This window comes from Lagenorhynchus albirostris, chromosome 21 (assembly GCF_949774975.1).
Source record: "Lagenorhynchus albirostris chromosome 21, mLagAlb1.1, whole genome shotgun sequence".
Lineage (NCBI taxonomy): Eukaryota > Metazoa > Chordata > Mammalia > Artiodactyla > Delphinidae > Lagenorhynchus > Lagenorhynchus albirostris.
The window spans coordinates 15,495,080-15,515,944 of record NC_083115.1 but is presented as its reverse complement, the minus strand read 5'-3'; positions in this window follow the sequence as shown (position 1 = coordinate 15,515,944).

The window sequence follows — 20,865 nt, the reverse complement described above, 5'->3', positions numbered from 1 at the left end:
TGCAATCTGAATATCTTCTTAGGTGAGGTTTCTGGTAAGATCATTGACCTATTTTTTAATCGGGTTTTTTTTTTTGTTGTTGTTGAGTTTTAAGAGTTCTTTGTATATTTGGGGTGACAGTTCTTTATCAGATGTATCTTTGCAAATATTTATGGTCAGTGGCTTTTCTCCTAATTCTTTTGATAGTGTCCTTCACAGACTTTTAAATTTTAATTAAGTCCAGCCTGTCAGTTATTTCTTTCATGGATCTCATTTTTGGTTTTATATCTAAAAATTCATTGCCATACCCAAGGCCATTTAGATTTTCTCCTGTAATCTTCTAGGAGTTTTATAGTTTTGCATTTTACATTTAGGTCTATGATACATTTTGTGTTGCTTTTTGTAAGGGGTATAAGGTCTGTATTTAGATTCTTTTTCTTTTCCACGTGGATGTGCAGTTGTTTCAGCACCATTTATTGAAGAGACTGTTTTTGCTCCATTGTATTGCTTTTACTCCTTTGTCAAATACCAGTTGACTTTATTTATGAGAGTCTATTTTGGGGCTGTCTGTTTTATTCCATTGACCTATTTTTCTCTTCTTTAGACAATAACACACTGTCTTGATTACGGTAGCTTTGTAATAACTCTTGAAGTTGAGTAGCATCAGTCCTCCAACTTTGTTCTTCAGTATTGTGTTGGCTATTCTGGGACTTCTGCTTCTCCATGTAAACTTTAGAATCAGTTTGCCAATAGCCCATAAAATAACTTGCTGGGTTTCTTATTGTAATCACATTGATTCTATAGATCGAGTTGGGAAGAACTGACATCTTCACCATACTGAATCTTCCTCTCCATCCATATGGAATATCTCTCCATTTATTTAGTTTTTCTTTGATTTCATTCATCAGAGTTTTGTAGTTTTCCTCATTATATCTTGTAAATTTTTTTTTAGATTTACATCTAAGTATTTCATTTTGGGGAATGCAAATGTAAATGATATTACATTTTAATTTTCAAATTTCTCTTGTTCATTGTTGATATAAAGAGAAGCAATTGATTTTTGCATATTAACTTTGTATCCCACAAATTTGCTAAAATCACTTATTAGTTCTAGAAGATTTTTTGTTGTATCTTTTGGATTTTCTCCATAGACAATCATGTCATCTGAGAACAGACAGTTGTATGTCTTCCTTCCCAGTCTGTATACCTTTTGTTTCCTTTCCTTTCCTCATTGAATTAACAAGGACTTCTAGGACAATGTTGAAAAGGAGTGGTGAGAGGAACATCCTTGCTTGTTTTTTATCTTAGTGAGTAAACTTTTAATTTCTCCCCATTAAGTATGATGGTATCTATAGGTTCTTTGTGGATATTCTTTATCAAGTTGAGGAAGTTCTCCCCTATTCCTAGTTTACTGAGTTTTGGTTATTTTTAAATCACAAATGGGTGTTGGATTTTGTCAAATACTTTTTCTACATCTATTAATATCATCACATGATAGATCTCATTTAACCTGATGATATGATAGATTACATTATTATTATTAATATTTCTAATTTGAGCAAGCCTTGCATAGCTGGGAGAAATCATACTTGGTTGTGATATATAATTCTTTTTATACTTTTTCAGGGTTTTTTTCTAATATTTTGTTGAGGATTTTTGCGTCATGAGAAGTATTGGTCTGTACTTTCTTCTAGTATCTTTGTCTGTTTTGGTGTTAGTATGATAATTGGCCTCGTGAATTGAGTTGGGAAGTATTCTTTCTGCTGCTATATTCTGAAAGAGACTAGATAATCAGTATGATTTCTTCTTTAAATGTTCGGTAGAATTGACCAGTGAACCCTCTGGGCCTGGGGCTTTCTGTTTGGGAAGTTTATTAATTGTGATTTAATTTCCTTAATAGATAGAAAGCGATTCAGAGTGTCTAGTTCTCCTTGTTTGAGTTTTGACAAATAGTTTTTTTCAAAGAATTTGTCCATTTCATCTAAGTTATCAAATTTATGGGCATAGAGTTGATCATAACGTTTCTTGACTATTTGTTTAATGTCCATAGGATCTGTAGAGATGTCCCCTCTTTCGTTTCTGATATTAGTAATTTGTGTCTTCTCTCTTTTTTTCCTAGTTAGTTTGGCTAGAGGATTATCAGTTTTATTGATTTTTTCAAAGAACCAGCTTTTAGTTTCCTTGATGTTCTCTTTTGATTCCCGCTTTCAACTTCACTGATTTCTGCTCTTATTTTTATTATTTCTTTTCTTCTGCTTAGTTTGGATTTAGTTTTCTTTTTATACTTTCCTAAGATAGAAGCTTAGTTTATTGATTTTAGATATTTTTTTCATTTCTGATATATGCATTCACTTCTATGAATTTCTATCTAATCACTGCTTTCTCTGCATTTCATAAATTTTGATAAGTCGTGTTTTCATTTTCATTTAGTTCTAAACATTTAAAAATTTTCCTGTCTATTAGGTCTATTTGGTCTAAGGTATAGTTCAAGTCCAGTATTTCCTTATTGGTTTCTTGTCTGGATGATCTTCCCATTGTTGAAAGTAGGGTATTGAAGTTTTCTACTATTACTGCATTGTCATTTATTTCTCCCTCCATATATGTTACTATTTTATTAATACACTTAGGTGCTCCAATGTTGGGTGCATATATATTTATGATTGTTATTTCTTATTGCTGAATTGACCCCTTTATCATTATATAGGGATCTTCTTTGTCTTTTGTTACAATCTTTATTTAAATTCTATTTTGTGTGATATTAGTATAGCTACTTCTGCTCTTTTTTGGTTTCCATTTGCATGGAATAGCTTTTTCTAGCCCTTAGTTTTGAACCTATATGTGTCCTTAAAGCTGAAGTGAGCCTTTTGTAGGCAGCTGTTGTGTCTTGTTTTTCAATCCATTCATCCACTCTATGCCTTTTGATTGGAGAATTTGATTCCTTTATGTTAAGGTAATTATTGATAGAGAAGTACTAACTAATGCCATCTTATTGTTTTCTTTCTGTTTTATAGTTTGCTTTCTTCCTTTTTTGCTTTCTTTCTTTGTGAATTGATGATTTTCTTTAGTTATATGCTTGATTCTCTTATCTTTAGTGAATCTACTATAGAGTTTTGCTTTGTGTTTACCATGAAGTTTACATAAAAATATCTTAAAGATATAACAGTCTGATAACAACTTAACTTTGACTACATACAAATATTCTACCCTTGTACTCCCCCCATATTCTTACGTATTTGTGTCACAATTTATTTCTTTTTATATTATACATTCATTAACAAAGTTTTGTAGCTGTAGCTATATGTAATACTTTGGTCCTTTAACTTTTATACTAGAGTTTCAATTAATATACCACCATATTACAGGCTTCAGGAGTTGGCCTGGTGCTGGGCAGGCCAGCACTGGGGTCTGCAGTAAATTTGGGCACTCACTTCACTCTCCTTCTCCAAGGGGGAGGGTGTCTCTTTTCATGCTGGGCTGCCTAGGGTTTGAGGAGGGATGATGCAGGTAATGTGAATCTACCTTTCCTACCCTCATCATTGCATCTTTTCTTATTTATATGTTTCACTGAGGTGCTGATATTCCTTGTCTGGAGTCCTTAGCTCTTATGAAAGTAGTTTTGTGCATGAATAATTTTTCAAATTGACGTTTCTGGGAGGGGGCAGGTGCTAGAAATTCCTGTACTGCCATTTTGCTGATGTTACACTATACGATTTCTATTCTTTTAAATTTGTAAAGGTTTGTTTCATGGCCCAGGAATCATTCTTTAACAGTGTAGCTCTTCACTGATGATTGTTGAATACATACATGGAAGTACTAAAAAAAACTAACCACCGTCTTGTAACTCAATGCCTTATGAATATCTTGCAAGAATATTCTTTAAATAGCGCATCTGAGCAATCAACAAACGTTTGCAGCCAGCCTATCAAGTACAGAGTATAGACACAGAGTGTTAGATGCTTAGGAAATCACACATTACTAATAACTTATCCCCTGAGTAGTTTAATGGCCTCATATTTTAGATAGGTCAGTGAAATAGCTTTCAAAAATGAGTTTATAATTAACTGATAAATCAATGGTATAGTTAGTACAATACTTGTTCAAGGAATTTACAAGACACAGAAAACTCCTGGCGCCTTTTGAAATTCCTACAGCATTTTCTATTCTCAGAGCTATTCTCCTGTTTTCAAACAAAAAAGAGTCAAAGTAACTTCTGGGTCTGTATGTAAGATTTGTAATATTTATTCCAAAACTGGAAAATAGTCTTTGTTTTCAGTGTAGCTATGTCCTAAGCTTTTAGAAATGCTGTCTTATGAAATTACTAAGAAAAACTGGCAAAAGGCACTAAGATAATTAAATATGTATTATATTAGTATATTTACACTGGGAAAAAGACCAGTTCTAGGATTAGGCTGTATGGGGGAAATGGCCTCCAGTGTATATTTATAATTAATTGAGAATTAAAGCATTTATTCTGAGGAGATTCTTTTATTCTTTTGTTTGTGATTTTGAAATTATTCATATTATTATCCCTACTTTACCTACAAATATTTATCAGTAGTAATATGGCTTAGAAGTGAAAATGAAGGGTCTGAGTATTAAGAATATAAGCTAGTCATGTTTAATTTATGAGTTTTCTTTTTTTACTTTCTTAATCATAGTCTTTATAATCCTCGCCCTTAGCTGGACACTCTGAAGTGAAATTTGTAATAGAAAGTTACACAGTAAGTCCTTCTTGAGGAAATTAAATTGTGTTTATGCTAGCCTATAATTATGCCTTTCCAAAGAATTGTAAGACCATTAGTAGAAATAGGCAGCATTGAATGTCTAAAACCTTTCAAAGTTGGCTTTTTCCTTGCCTGAGTAAAAATTAAAATCAAGTGATGTCATCCCATTTATTAAGGAAAGGAATTTTATTTTAACACCTGATAAGGAACTTTTGTTAAATAAGTTGAGTCCCCAAAATTGAAGCCCAATTATGCAAAGCCAGAGCAGAGACAGGCAGAAGAGGCCATGCAAGATACCACATTACGTTGCACCGTTGTCAGACATACACACCTGCATATTTTCAAACATTTTGAGAGGTCACAGAAGAAATTAGTTCTATAGATGGATGACTCTGTCCTTCACATGTCTCAGTCTGCAGTACAGAGGACCTATGACTTGTATAAACTTGGAGGAATTAAAGGAGAGATAGAGGAAGGCACACTGGACTGCTGCTTTCCTCAGCTCCTGCCAGGCATTGAGGAAACCTAAGGGCTGGAAACTGGGCTTCTTTCTTTACGCACATACAAACCAACCAGTTGTTTTTCTTCAGCCAGTCTCTTCCTTGGCTCCAACCTGTGCACTGTCATTAGCACTTTAGTGCAGTAGCTTAAGAACATGAACTATGTGGTCAGGTTGCTCGGATTTGAATATCAGCTTTGCTACTTACTAGTTGTGTAAACTTGGGCAAGTTATTAATCCCTTTGGACCTCAGTTTCCTCTTCTTTAAAATGAGGGACAAGAATATCACCCTCCGCACGGGTTATTTAAGGAGTAAATGAGTCAAAATATGCAAAAAGGGCTTCCCTGGTGGCGCAGTGGTTGAGAGTCCACCTGCCGATGCAGGGGACATGGTTTCGTGCCCCGGTCCGGGAGGATCCCACATGCTGCGGAGCGGCTGGGCCCGTGAGCCATGGCCGCTGAGCCTGCGCGTCCGGAATCTGTGCTCCGCGGCGGGAGAGGCCACAGCAGGGAGAGGCCTGCGTACCGCAAAAAATAAAAAAAAAAGTAAAAAAAAAAAAAAAATATATATATATATATATATATATATATATATATATATATATGCAAAGAACTTAGCATAGGGCTCAGAACATTAAAAGCACCATTTTGGGGGTTATTGTTGCTTTTATTATTGCAGCATGTGTCCCAATTCATATATTAGTTGGATCATTTTCCTCAGGTATGAGCACTTTTAGTAGTTTACATCTGTTGATATTTTGTTGGTCTCAGATTCATCTAACTGATTATTCCTATCCTCACTGGATTTCCTTGGCACATTGAAACACTAAAAGACACATGAAAGTACTTTAACTCTGTTACTGCAAATAATTATTGACTTTACCATGCTCACTGAAACATACCAATTTGAGGGACTAATGATAAACTGACAGCAATAGTATGCAATACAACTAAGACAGTATTAGATATAAACTGAAGTACAGACTATTTTGTTCTGATTTTGGGGTAAATTATAAATATTAATTCTACAAATTAATATATCCAAACCACCAAACACAATGGGTGCACTACAGCTGCTATAGAAAACTTTACTTTTTCAGTATATTTGGAAACACAGCCTCTCATTGATCTAATTCTAAAGTCTGGATTATAGGCAGGCTGGAGCAGTTCTTACAGATGCATGAACATATTGTGATTACTTCAACACAACTGCCGAAGGCAAATGACTTTTACAATTCCTGCTGGGATGGATGAACCAGTGACTGCTTTTGACAAACTATTTTAGCTAACAAAAACATAAACTTTGTTATTGCTTCCAAAATATCATAGGAAACTGGTATGTGTTGTTTAATGAGCAACAAGGGGAAAAATCTGTCCCCATTCCTGGATCTTCTAGTTTTTGTTGGCTTGGTTTCTTTGCGGATTGGAAAGAATACAATGATAATGAGACTGCATGATGCTGGCATTTTCACTCACCTCCTTATGTAAATCCTTTCACGTTAGCCTCTTTGCTGTTCTATGACAAAACAGCGCCTCCATATTTCCTCACATTTTCAGCGTAGGGTCATATTGGAATTTATTGCTTTTGGACAAAGGCTATTTTTTATAAGACATATAGAGGAAAGAGTAGTCAAAATTTAGATTTTAAAATAAGTTATGAAGTTTAAAACAGAGCTAAGAGTAAATTCCTGATTATAAATCTGGGTAGAATTTTAGGTTTTAAATTTTATCTAGGAAGTCCACAGCTCAATTTCATGCCTTTTTTTTTTTTTTTAATGTCAAAGACTGAAACAACATGAGGTCTTATTTTTTTAAGCAACCAAAGCAAGTAGAGTTTAAAGTCAGGGGTGTGACTAAGCAGAAAAAATTATATGTTCACATGCTGGATATGATCATAACAAAAATTTCTGCCTATGAACATGAATTGAATTTATCTGAAAATGAATCCAGGTTGCTCAGTGGATCACAGATCAAATTTTCCTTGAAGAGGTATATGCAAACTCTGTTTTTAGGTATCCTTAATAGAGCTGAGCTCCTTATATGGAGGAAAAACATTTATTTTAACAGTGATCTCTTCATTATTTTTCGCTACCTTTTTTTTTTTAAATGACCTGTCTCAATTACTAGCCCTTTGATTCAAGGGGACATGTTTTATTCCTTCTGAAATAATAACAAAATCCTCCAAGCGTAATGAAAATCAACAAATGTTCAATAATATCAAGTAATTCAAAATATCATAAGTTTACTATTCTAGAGTAATAACAGATTTTTGTATGTCTTTGTGGTCTAAACTGCATGTAAATGCACAGTATTCAATGCAGTGTCAGACAAGGAGAGAAAACTTTACTAGTGTTCAGTACTTCAAAAATAGAATAAGACTTTTATTAATATCTCTTTTTAAAAATAACAGTTCAGATATATTTCTCTGGAAGTTTATGTGGTCTGGTGAAAAGAACTTTTATGACAACATAAGGCCAGGTACTACAGGGGCTGTGATCTCCCACATTGTTTGTACTTGGTTCCTAATGCGTCACTTGATACATCATGAAATGATGCTTTGAAAGTATGTTCTATAAATATCTTGTAAATGCAGTTTGTAAATCCACATCTCTAGTGTTCAAACAATTTTTCTAATTTTGTGGAAGGCTTATTTATGAATTAAACATGCCAGAGGGAACGTGTGAGATTGGTTTAGGAACTAGTGTCCTCCAGACATTTTGGATTACTCTCAGCTCTTCTTCCATTAAGGAAAATGGTTTAAAAATCATTATTGAAACTTTGAAGTTTTCATTTATATCATACCTACTTTCAGGGAAACTGAGTATTAAAGATGATACTGTAACATCTATGTATCTATCTATCCATCCATCTATTTATCATCTATCTTTGTAGAGTTTATTCTTATATAATATCTTAGTATTTACTTAGATGGAAATTAAAATAACTCTGTTTTTTACTAAGGCTGAAGAGTTACTACCCCACACCCCCCATCCCGTAGATACAAGCACAGTGATGCCTGATGTTATTTCTCTCAACAAGATTAAAAAAAAACTATTAAATGTACCCTAGCTTTATCTTTTTTCTTAGAAACTTATACTTCAGTTCTTTTTTGCAAGTCTTAGAAGCAAAAGATATGTCCTTGTCTCTCTATCAGGGTATTGAGAAAATAACTTGTGCTCTCTTTCTCAGTTCCAAACTCTGGTAAATATCTTTTAGCTAATCTATGGAAAAAGCCAAGCAAAATATTTGTGCATTTATCTGTGTGCTGATAGGATATAATTGACATCTTATTTCTGATTTGCTTTTATAGCCTTCAACCTGCTGTTTGTTAAGCAGACAAAAGATTGTTAGGTTGAAAGGACACTAACATGTTTTCTGATTCACTGCAGCTGGTCACCAATTACGATCATAAAATGAAAAATATTAATTCATTTGCAAGACAGCTTTTTAAAGACCTTGCATGTGAGTTCTGTCATCCCATAAGCCCCTGATGGTGAATAACTGGTGAAAACAGCAATGTGGGAATTACCTACAATAGAGAGGGCATTTTTACTACTTCACATGCTGCCAGTATTTCTTTTATGCCCTACAAACATTTCAGTAATGAGATGCTTCATGGGATTTGGATGCAATAGAAGCATTTGTTAGGACATTTCAAAGGCAGGTGAATACTTGGCAGAAACATCAGAAGTCATGTGGTTTTTGTAGACGAACAGGGATGTTGTTTAAAAACTGAGTGGGAACAAATGATTGTTCATTTGCCAGGATTGGTTTCTTGTCCATGCTTATGTCCCAGGGACTAATGTTGCAAGTGTCACATGCTGCCCAGGAGGTGGGGCTGCTGTCCACGTCTTTTTCTCAAAGCACGTTATGTAGAATTATTTGCGTTTGTGAAGCTTAAATTCACTAAAATAGAAAGTGGAAAGCTTAACTTTTTCAATTCAAATAATCTATACACATTACTCCTTAAATTAATTCCTTTCATTTAATTTCAGAATTAACATAAGATTTTTGTCATCTTTTAGTGGCAGTTGGTAAAGATTAGTACACAGGGATTAAAACAATGGAAGAAGGAAATATGTACATACCTTACCTTTTCCTTGGTTGGTTGCATTAATACTATAAAGATGATTAATGCGATATGGAAATGTCTTGGGAATTGATTTGATGTGATTTGAGTAAAACTACGAGGAAAACATTGCTTTTTCAAAAACAGAAATAAAATAACTTTAATGTTCATGGGATACTTATTGAATGGCAGATAGAGTTCTAAGAGCTTTAAAGCCAAGTGTCCTTTATCTCACTCCTAAAAATGTCAATGCCATTTTACAGATAACTTGGCCAGGATCATGTAGCGACAGAGAGTTTGGATCCAAAACTAGGTGACCTGGCGGCAGATCTAACTTCCTTAACCATAATCTGTATCTGAGAGCTTTGGAACAACACAAGATATTTAGCAGCAGATGCTATTTACTTTTCCTGGAACATGTTTCTCAGAACATGGAATCCAAATTACTAACCCTAGTGGTATCAACAGTTGATATAAGATTTTAAAATCAGCGATTTAATGACACTTAAGGGAAATCATACACTAACTGAGACCCATGAAAGAATGGAATGTACTAAAATAAGTCATTAAAAAAATTTAATACCACTAGTTGGTCTCACCCTGGTTTTAATGAGAAGAGTCTGAATTGATGGGTTGTCCTCTTTAAAGAGATCCTGATAATATGAATGTTATATTTGTTTTTCTGTTCAAACCCTGATTTCCTAGTTGAATCCCCATATTTTTATTTCTACTGCTACATACTCTGCTAAACAACATTTAGAGCCATGCAATTCAATTAAACAAATATTGAAATTTCATTTTTAAGACACTTCCAAGCACAAGAAAGATCACGAGTAAAATATGGCCTCTATCTTCAAGCAACTTAATGTAATTATAGTTAGAGATTCCCACCCCCACCTGCGTTAGGAAAGTGCTTATAACAGACTCACTGAGGCAGGTGTGAACTGTGCCATCCTATCTTCATTCACTGAATCAGCCTTTTTGTGTGTTCAGTGAAATGGCAAAATGTCTAATGCTGAGTTCAAATAGTATGGCTGGCTATTCTCTTTTTCAGGGAGAACAGCCAAATGCAATGATTACTTTATATACAATTTTATACTGGAATAGATATAATGTTACTATTTATTGTTATAATTAGAACTGGAAATCCCTATGTTTAGCAATTAACTTTGTGTTTGTTTTCTAGTTACAGAAAAACCTGAACTTATTTCACTTAACGTAATATCTTCTACTTCCGTCCATATTGTCAGAGATGGCAAGATTTCATTCTTTTTTATGGTTGAGTAATATTCCATTGTATATTTATACCACATCTGCTTTATCCATTTATCTATCGATGGGCACTTAGGTTACTTCCATATCTTGGCTATTGTAAATAATGCTGCAGTGAACATAGGGATGCACATATATTTTCAAATTAGTGTTTTTGTTTACTTTGTGTAAATACCCAGAGTGGAATGGCTGGCTTGTGTGGTACTTACATTTTTTTAATTTTTGAAGAACCTCCACATTGTTTTCCATAGTGGCTGCACCAATTTAAATTCCTAGCAAAAGTTCATGAGAGTTTCCTTTTCTCCACCTCCTAGCCAACGCTTGTTATTTTGTCTTTTGGATAATAGCCATTTTGACAGGTGTAGGGTGATATTTCATTGTCATTTTGATTTGCATTTCCCTGAGGATTAGTGATGTGGAGCATCTTTTCATGTGCCTGTTTGCCATCTGTATATCTTCTTTGGAGAAATGTCTATTCAGGTCCTCTGCCCACGTTTAAATCAGATTTTTTCTTTTGATATCGATATGTATGGTTTCTTTGTATATATTGTGTATTAACCCTTTGTTGGATATATCATTTGCAAACATCTTTTTCCATTCAGTAGGTTGCCTTTCATTTTGTTAATGGTTTCCTTCGCTGTGCGAGGTTTTTAGTTTGATGTAGTCCCATTTGTTTATTTTTGCTTTGGTTGCCCTTGACTAAGGAGACAGATCCAAAAAAATATTTCTGAGACTGATGTCACAGAGTGTACTCCCTGTTTTTTTCCAGATGTTTTATGGTTTTTGGTCTTACATTTAAGTCTTTAAGCCATTTTGAGTTTATTTTTGCATGTAGTGTAAGAAAATGGCCCAATTTCATTCTTTTGCATGTAGCTGAATTTCGCTTACATATGTGAAATCTAAAACATAACAAACAAATAAAACAGAATAGCAACAGACTTACAGATATGGAAAGCAAACTGGTGGTTGTCAGAGGGGTGGGGGATGGGAGATTGGGCAAAATAGGTGAAGGGGATTAAGAGGTACAAACTTCCAGTTATAAAATAAATGTTATAGGAATGTAATATACATATGAAATATAGTTAATAAAACTAATAATTTTGTATGGTGACACATGGTTACTAGACTTATGATGGTCATGACATTTAAATTTGAATCACTGTGTTTTACATCTGAAACTAACATAATACTGTATGTCACTCGAAGAACTGAGCCTTAAACAGTTTAAAGATTAGTGCTTCTCATATCCAATAATTCTGGAAGCATGAAGTCCAAAGTTTGGTGCTATTGCTCAAGGAGGATATCTCGGTTATAAATTCCTTCTATTCTCCAGTCCTTTTATGTTTAGCACATACTTTTTGTCTTTGGAATCACATGATAGCTGTTGCAGCTCCAGCCATTAAGTCTGCATTCCAGACTGGAAGAATTAATAATCAATAAATGGTGTTGGGAAAATTGGATATCCACATGCAAAAAAAATGAAACTGGACCCTTATCTTAACACCATACACAGGACTTCCCTGGTGGCGCAGTGGTTGAGAATCCGCCTGCCAATGCAGGGGACACAGCTTTGTGCCCCGGTTTGGGAAGATCCTGCATGCCGCGGAGCGGCTAGGCCCGTGAGCCATGTCCGCTGAGCCTGCGCGTCCGGAGCCTGTGCTTCACTATGCGAGAGGCCACAACGGTGACAGGCCTGTGTACCGCAAAAAAAAAAAAAAAAAATACACAAAAATCAACTTAAAATGCATTAAAAACTTAAATGTAAGACCTGAACCCTTAAAATTCCTAGGAGAAAACTTAGGGAAAAGCTTCTTGACACTGGTCTTGACAATGACTTTTTGGATATGACACTGTAATCACAGGCAGCAAAAGCAAATTTAAAAAAATGCTGCACAGCAAAGGAGACAATCAACAAAATGAAAGACAATTTTACAGATTGGAAGAAAAGCTGAGATGTAAGTGGGGGAGAGAGGGAGCAAGTTTAGTGTCCCTCTCTGTCTTCCTCTAAGATGAGTAGACCAGAAAAGGGCCGTCCAGATCATTTAAAGCTCCTAAACATTTCCTAGTCCAGGAATTATCAAGTGAGTGAGGCGGAAGGCACACAGCAGAATCTCCTGGGAGGAGACTGACTCACGATGCAGCTCTTGACATGAACAAAAATTTTTAAAAAGGAGAAATAGAAATGAGAATAAACATAAAAAATGTGCCTCACAATTGCAAAGAAATCCAATGCTAAAACATTTTTAGAAAGCTTATCAAATTATCAAAAAATTTAGAAAAGAAGTAGTTGTAGTGAAGGTAGAGTGAGAGAAGCATTCTTAAACACTGTTGGGTGGAGTGTATATTGTTACAAAGTTTCCAAACGGTACTTGGGAATATCTTTTTCAAGACACATAATTGAAATCATTTGTTCTTAGAATTTGTCTTAAGGAAATAGAGAGGTGAAGGAAGATTTATACCCAGTGCTCTAGTGATACATAGCCTTATTTAGCACAACATTAAAAATTAGGAAATGTTATTTAAATGTCTACAATTAGAGCTAATAAATGATGTTACATCGATTTGATGGAATATTATGCAACCATTAAAATGATGTTCGTGAGTATAAAAGCAAAACACAAAATTATGTATGCAAAATGATAAAAATTACATTAAAACATAGACAAAATACTGTAAGAAAATGTAATCCAACATTAAGAGTGATTTTTTTCTCAGCAGAATTAAAAAAAAATCTACACAGCAAAGGAGACAACCAACAAAATGAAAGACAATCTACAGATTGGAAGAAAATATTTGCTAAGCATAACTCTGATAAAAATATCAGAATTGTGTCTATATTTGTGTTTTCTGGAGATATGTGTGTGTGTATGCATGTGTATACATACATGTATATATAGAGAGAGAGACAGAGACAGAGAAACTGAATACTCTCTATATACACATCATATAGCTACATTTTGTATACCCATAGAGATTGATAGGCAGCTGGTAATGTAGATAAAATTAATCCAGGTCTCTAAATAAAAGCAATAAACTTCTTCATCTTTACATCTCATTTATGCCTTTTTATATTAAATATATGCCCTTTTATGTTGTATAATAGCACCTATTTTCTACTCAACATTTTGATATCAGTAAAACAATGAGATCATTGATAATGACAGAGAAATGTTATACATGTCCTATAAGAGAAGGTAAATGCTGGAGGATTATAGTCTCATTTCTTTGGTATCAGTCCAAAGAGCTATATTGTTTATCGTTAGTCATATCTCTATAAACACATTGTCTATGAAAACACAGTCTACATATTTCTGCCCAAATGAGATGTTGGAAAGATTGGAGTATGTGGGAGTGGAAGTCATGACATAAAACAGAGTTTGCAGGTTCCACCAAAACGGGCTGAAGTAGTATGCCTCAAGGAAGCACTCCAATCTGAATCCCCTGGGCTTGCTTTCTGAAATATGAGCCTGGAGACAGCTGGACCTACAATTTTGAAAAAGAATATTTGTCCTTATTTGCTAAATATTATTCTTATTACAAATGAAAATCCTTTAGAAAAGAGACTGTGTCTTACTTGCTTTCATATTCCTTGTTCCTGGTATATAGTTCGTGCCTAAAATATATGTTCTGAATTGAAGAATGGATGTATAAATTAATACTCAATACATAATGAACATACTTAATATTTTAATACATAATATTATTTTTAAAATATTTGTACCACTGTTTCCAAAGAGCAACTTTTAGACAAAATATTTCTATTTTTTAGTAATAATTTATATAGTTTAGTAAACTATCTATATGTGACATTTTATTTAATTTGTTCAGGATTCTGAGATTATGAATTTCCAGTTTTGCTCATTTTTAAAAAAATTATTTATTTTTGGCTGCGTTGGGTCTTTGTTGCTGCGTGCGGGCTTTCTCTAGTTGCGGCGAGTGGGGGCTACTCTTTGCTGCGGTGCGTGGGCTTCTCATTGCGGTGGCTTCTCTTGTTGCGGAGCACGGGCTCTAGGCATGTAGGCTTCAGTAGTTGTGGCACGCGGACTCAGTAGATGTGGCTCACAGGCTCTAGAGCGCAGGCTCAGTAGTTGTCATGTGTACTAAGATAACAGTTTGAAGAAACCAAGATAATTACATGAAGTATTTTATGGAACATCTCAATTTAGTTGAATTAAGGCAATGCTTCCTTAATGCCGAGAAAATGAAATTTGTTTTAAATGTCTAAATATGCCTGTATTTTCAATCAGTGTATCAGTTAATCAACATATATTATTTGTGGACCTACTGCATAGAAATTCACAAAATTTAAATTAATGGAGATTGAGTGTGTGTATGTGTGTGTGTAGGTAGGATATAAGAAGCTAATTAGGACACCTGGAAAGACCAGACACAAAGCAGGGATCATTTTTGATCTGATACTACTTAGGAAAACTTAGAAGATATCAGGAATATATTTTTATCTGTTTACTCATAACAGATTCAAATATATGTAATCAATGGTAATTTTGTAAGTGGTCCTATAGAAGTATGCAAATAATTTCAATCAAAATTTCATCTCAAATATTTATTCTGGGAATTGCCAACATGTGTTAGAAGGTTAAATGAAAGTTTTGTCTCTAATTGTATTTTAAATTACAAAAAAAATCATTATAATTTCTAAAGCAAAAATATTTTTCACAATTAGAAAGATATCTTGTTACATTGAAAATTTAAACAACTTGTGGCCATCGTAAAAACATTTTTCACAGCCAAAAATCTTGTATATAAATGCAAAAATCATTTAGACATTTTTAATTTGGTAGTTTAAATTGCAATTTCAACTACCTTTAATACCTATTTAAAGATCATTGGTTTTTAAACTTTGGTAGCGTAAGAATGCCCTGGGATGCTTGACAAATAGATAAATTGCTAAGTTCCTTCCACAAGATTTGATTTAGGAAGGCTCAGATGGTACCAAGGACCTGCCTTTTAATAGACACCTCAGGTGATTCTGATATGGATACTGTATCTGGACTGTAGGCCATAGTCTAAGAAATACTGTTTGAGATGTTTTTCCTTTACTTATGTAACCATACAGCAACTTTATATGCATGTCAAGATGTTGGCATCTAAACAATGGGAAAGAGATGACTGGTCTCCTCAGTCATCAACTTATTTGACTAATTTCTCCCTTATATAAATTAACCAGTTATTCAAATTAATTGGCAAGTTCACTCAACAAGTACAACTAGTCCTGTTATCTACCTAAGAAGCAAATTTTGAACCTCGAATTTACCCTAGTATCTTTAGATTTGCCCTTGATTTTTGACTAGTCTGCTAGAATTTACAAAGCACGGAGGAATAGAACCAGTGACCAGATAGGGCATCGCCTGAGATAAGAATTCAAGAGCCACAGCCTCCCTGACCCCAGTGCCCCTTGATTTGATAACTACTGTATAATTTAGAGTTCTTCAGAGATACAGAAGCAATAATAGCATATATGCATATCCTATTATATGGATCTTATATGCTATGTATCTTACTATATTAATATCCTAATAGGATAAATACATATATAAATGTGTTCATATATAATATATGCTAATATATGATATAAATATATAGTATATAATAAAATGTTACATGTAATATGTAGTAATATATAATGAAACGTATAATAATAATAATAGTATAAAAAGAGAGAGAGAGAGATTGAGAGAGAGAGAGAGAGGAGAGAGATATTTTATGGAACTGGCTCACATGATTGTGGGAGATGGCATACCTGTGGGGCAGCCTGACAGACTGGAAGCACAGGTAAAAGTCTGAATTCTACAGGGCAGCAGGGTTTCTGTGTTGCAGTCTTGATGCAAAATTTCTTTGTCTTTGGGGAACTCCAGTCTTTGCTCTTAAGGCCTTCAAGTGATTGGATAAGTTCCATGCACGCTCTGAAAAATAATCTGCTTTACTCACAGTCAACTGATTTAAATTTAAATCTTATCCAAAAAGAGTACCTTCAGAGCAACATCTAGACTATTGTTTGACCAAACAGCTGGGCACCATAGCTAAGTTGACAAGATAACGTTAACCATCACAGTAATATAGATATGTAGATAAGTAACAACTCCTAAAAGGGATTTTTATATTTATTTCAACTTGCTTTTGCTAGACCTTACATGCAGGAAAACTACTAGGTAGCAAATCTATTTTTAAGGATTGTAAAGGTATTGGTCTTTGTTTATTCATGCTGACTTCTAATAATCTTTTTATCTTAAATTGCATTTTTATTTATTAGCTTTTGGTTACATACAACTCTATCTCGATTTATTCATTGGATTGTGCTGTTAATAGGTTTCTGTGGCTCATGACAGAGGCAACCTTCATGTTCAGGATATGACTTTTTGAAGGGAATCAAATGAAAACTTATTATATTATGCAAGACAGCTCTGTTTTGTCTTTTAGTTATTTCCATGCTTTGATTTTTCAGTGCCTTAGAATGATTCTGTCATCAACACATATTAGTAATGTCCCAGCTAAATGTAATTTATCTATCATGTCTATCAGTATTCTTTACTGGGAAAAACGTTGGAGGCAGAGTCATTATCACACAATACTTTTCTTGCAATGGATTAAGCTTCTCCTGTTTTGAACAATGTTTTCATCTATCTTTCTGCCCTCTCCTTTTTCCCATCTGCTCATTGCATATGATTTATGTTTATAAATCTCTACTACCTCTAATTGTCCCAGCCACTAAATCTCTTTTACTCAGTCTTAAATTTGAAATTATTTACTGTACTTTGATTACTTGAGATATGCCCCATCTAACATTTGTGTTGTAAAATAGTTTTACTGTGTTGTATTACATTGCATTTGACTACTCTTTCAATCCTGGCATCTGCATCTTCAGTTCCAGTGTTCCCAGTGTAACGGTGTTATTCATTGAGGAAGTGAGAAAGAATTTTCCTGTAGAAACAGTAAGAACTATATGATAATCATGGAAACTTATTACGGACAGAGAATTAGATCTGAAGAGAGACTACTTCACTAACCATCTGTGTGATTTAAGGAGCCACTGATCTCTCTACTATTGTTTCCGTGTGTGTGTGTGTGTGTGTGTGCGTGTGTGTGTGTGTGTATGTGTGTGTGTGTGAAATGAGCTAGCACAAATTTATTATTAAAGCGTCCTTCCACTGCAAATACACACTTTTTCAAATATGATGAGGTTAAGCCTCCAGTACCTCCTCAAATCATGCACCTTTCAGATATCTTGGTTCTGAGAAGGCTCTGCCATTCTTGATGCTCCTCTGAAAGTAGAGCCAGTTGTGCTCCAGAGAAAAAGCAGAAATAAAAATGCCATTCCCCCACCCACACCAATTTTGGAGTTCAGGGCTGGTTATAGGGAATTTTTGAAATGGAATGCTCATGATTCCGTCCCTCCCTTTGCACTTCTTTTCTGTTTCCTGGAGCGTTTCCCACAATCTCAAAATCCAGATAAACTCAGATTGTCTTGTATTTTCCTGGCCGGCTTCTTAACAAGGATGTTTCGAAATCACCCATGTTTTTCTTGCAAGAAAGCCTTTTATCTACTTGGTTGAAAGGATAGTAAATAAATTTGGGGTGCTAAGTAATCTAATTAAGATACTTTATTAATTATTCCTTAACCTTCTGAGCTATTTGCATTTATAACAGACATTCATGAATTTACATAAATTGCTATTAGACAACATTTCAGGTAGAGTGACAAAGTGAAAAGTAATAATGTAACCTGATTAAATTTGAACAAGAATCACCATCTCTGAAGCCAAACTGCCTAAGCTGACTCTTTACCTTCAGTTACGCTAATAAAGAACAGCTTTCTTACTTTACACTGCTTTTTCCCTTAGTCTATTTTGCTACTAATTTTCTGTTTAAATTTATTCTTTTGGAAGAAGAATATAGAGGGAAAAGAGAAGAAAAAATTCCATTGTAAGCATTAATACAGTATCTTTCCTTATAAAAAAGAGCACCAAGTAAAAAATATATTCATTTAACAAATATTACTGAGCACCTCCTATGTGCAGGTCACTTTTTCAGGGGTTCGGAATGTATCAGTGAGTGAAACAGAAATCTCTACACATTTAGGCTTACGTTCTAGTGTATACTAAATAATATAAGTCAAAGCAATTTATTGTTCTAGACTTTACAAGACAATATAAATCCTCCTTTGCTTTATTGAAATATCATGTGGTGTTTTCTTGGATATGCTAAGTTATTTATTTCCTTATAGCTGATAAATTTTTAAATCTGGCTAAGAAATTAACTATCTACATAAAAAAAATAACCAGTTTCCAATGTCTAAATTGGTTTTAAATGGGAACAGCATTGAAAATAAGAAAGGAAGCTATTGGTGAATATTAACATAACAATTAGAAGAAAGCTATTTGCTGTGTAGAGTTCCAGACAACAAATAGCACTTTCATCTGGTTGAGATTTGAGCCAAGGTGTTAGAAAAAGCACATAGGTGACATAACTAGTAACTCTCCATGATACTTTCTTACTTACTTTGGAACAGAATCTTCCTAATTATCAAGGAAAGGGCTATACATACAGATACTAAAAATGAGTATGACTTTATATTTCACATCTCTTGAAAGGAAAGGAAGTAACAACTTATTCTGATTTATCGAGTATACGTTATGCTTTCTTTATACTTTCCTACCAGTTATATAAACACAACTAATAGAAATAAAAGTGATGATGTTGCAGTTATTTTATCCACTTTGTAAATAATTTTATCTCATGTCATTTTTTTTCCAGTACATTCCCATCTGAACAGAGAGCAAGGAAATACTCATATTTTCACTTTTTCATTGGCCACGACTCAGATATTTAACTGGGCTAAAAGGTCATACTCTGAGACTCTGGGTGCTTTTCCATTATTAAAATACTCCCAGGTGAATTGGACAAACAATGATGAATATTACTTTTTAATTTGCCAAGTACTAATGAACCATTGATAAATGGATTTACTGTATGGCAGTAAAGTTTTCCAAGGTCCTTCATCCCTGGAGAGATACACCTTTAGGAAGCAGGTAGCTTTTGTTTCAATATAACTCTGCCTGTCATTATCACCTTAGTCCATGTGATTTGCTTATTTTCACTACCAACAATTGCAAACAGTAGAATTACACTAAAACTGCCTCTTATTCCCAATGTGGTAAGTATTACAGGAATGGGAAAAGAACTCGAGATTTTTCCCTAGACCATGGTCCAGAAAGTGGGTTTACAATTTCTTGAAATTTACACTATCTAAACCTCATAGAACAGCTTTTCATAACAATAATTTCCATATTCTTCAAGAATGAATAGGAAATAATGTACTTTTAAATGAGATATAGTGTGTTTTGAAGACTGTGATTAAATAATTCCTGAGTAATGTTTAGGTATTACCGCACATACAATGCATTGTTTCCATCTGTGTCTCTGAACAAAGGACAAAGCAGAATGAAAGATTTCTGACTCGTAAACTCTAATACTGCTTTAAACATAAGGTTAGCCTTTAGGAGACATGTAGGGCTCAGAATTGGTTCTAACGAATTACTGTGAGTTATTTCAAACTATTTGCTAAATTATGTTTCAAATGTTAGTTTTCTTTACAAAAATAATGTTAAAATACTTAAAAAATATAATTTATATGAAAAGCAACTTGAATAATGGAGACATTTTAGAATTTTATTTAAATATTATATTTAATTTTGTTTAAATATTTGTACTTATGTGTGTGCATGTGTGTTTTGAGGGTTTTGTTGTTGTTAACTGATTTAAAGTAATGCTGTAATAGTGTAAGCCTGGAGCCAAAACATAATTGACAGCATTGTTGCCACAACAACTAAAGCACATTTGACACAGGTTGGGGAAAGAGACTTGAGAAGTATCCTTGGATTCCTACTTCCTCATTTTAAAGTTTTTAGTTATCATTTAAAAGTTTTTAGTCCAGTTTGGACTATGGGAGAAGATAGGACCAGAGTATACTTGCCTGTTTATAATTTGCTAAAGGACTTCTCAGATTTATATTGTCTGCATTGCATAGAGCAAGGTTTTATACCAATGTTACCAATATCAGGAATGAGGAGCATATTTTAATGACTACTAGCCACATGTCTCCAGGTTTTATCCTAGATATGACATGGGCCCTGGTTGGTTGGAACTCTTTGGTCCACCACATCCGCAGGATGCAAAAGTTGCAGGGACTCTAATTATCAGTAGAGATGAGATGTGCCTGCTTCTCTGGGCAGAGGATGAGCTGTCTGGGGGCTTTTCAAATTGGAACTGACTTTGATCTCCAAGAAATTCTCTAAGTTAAAACT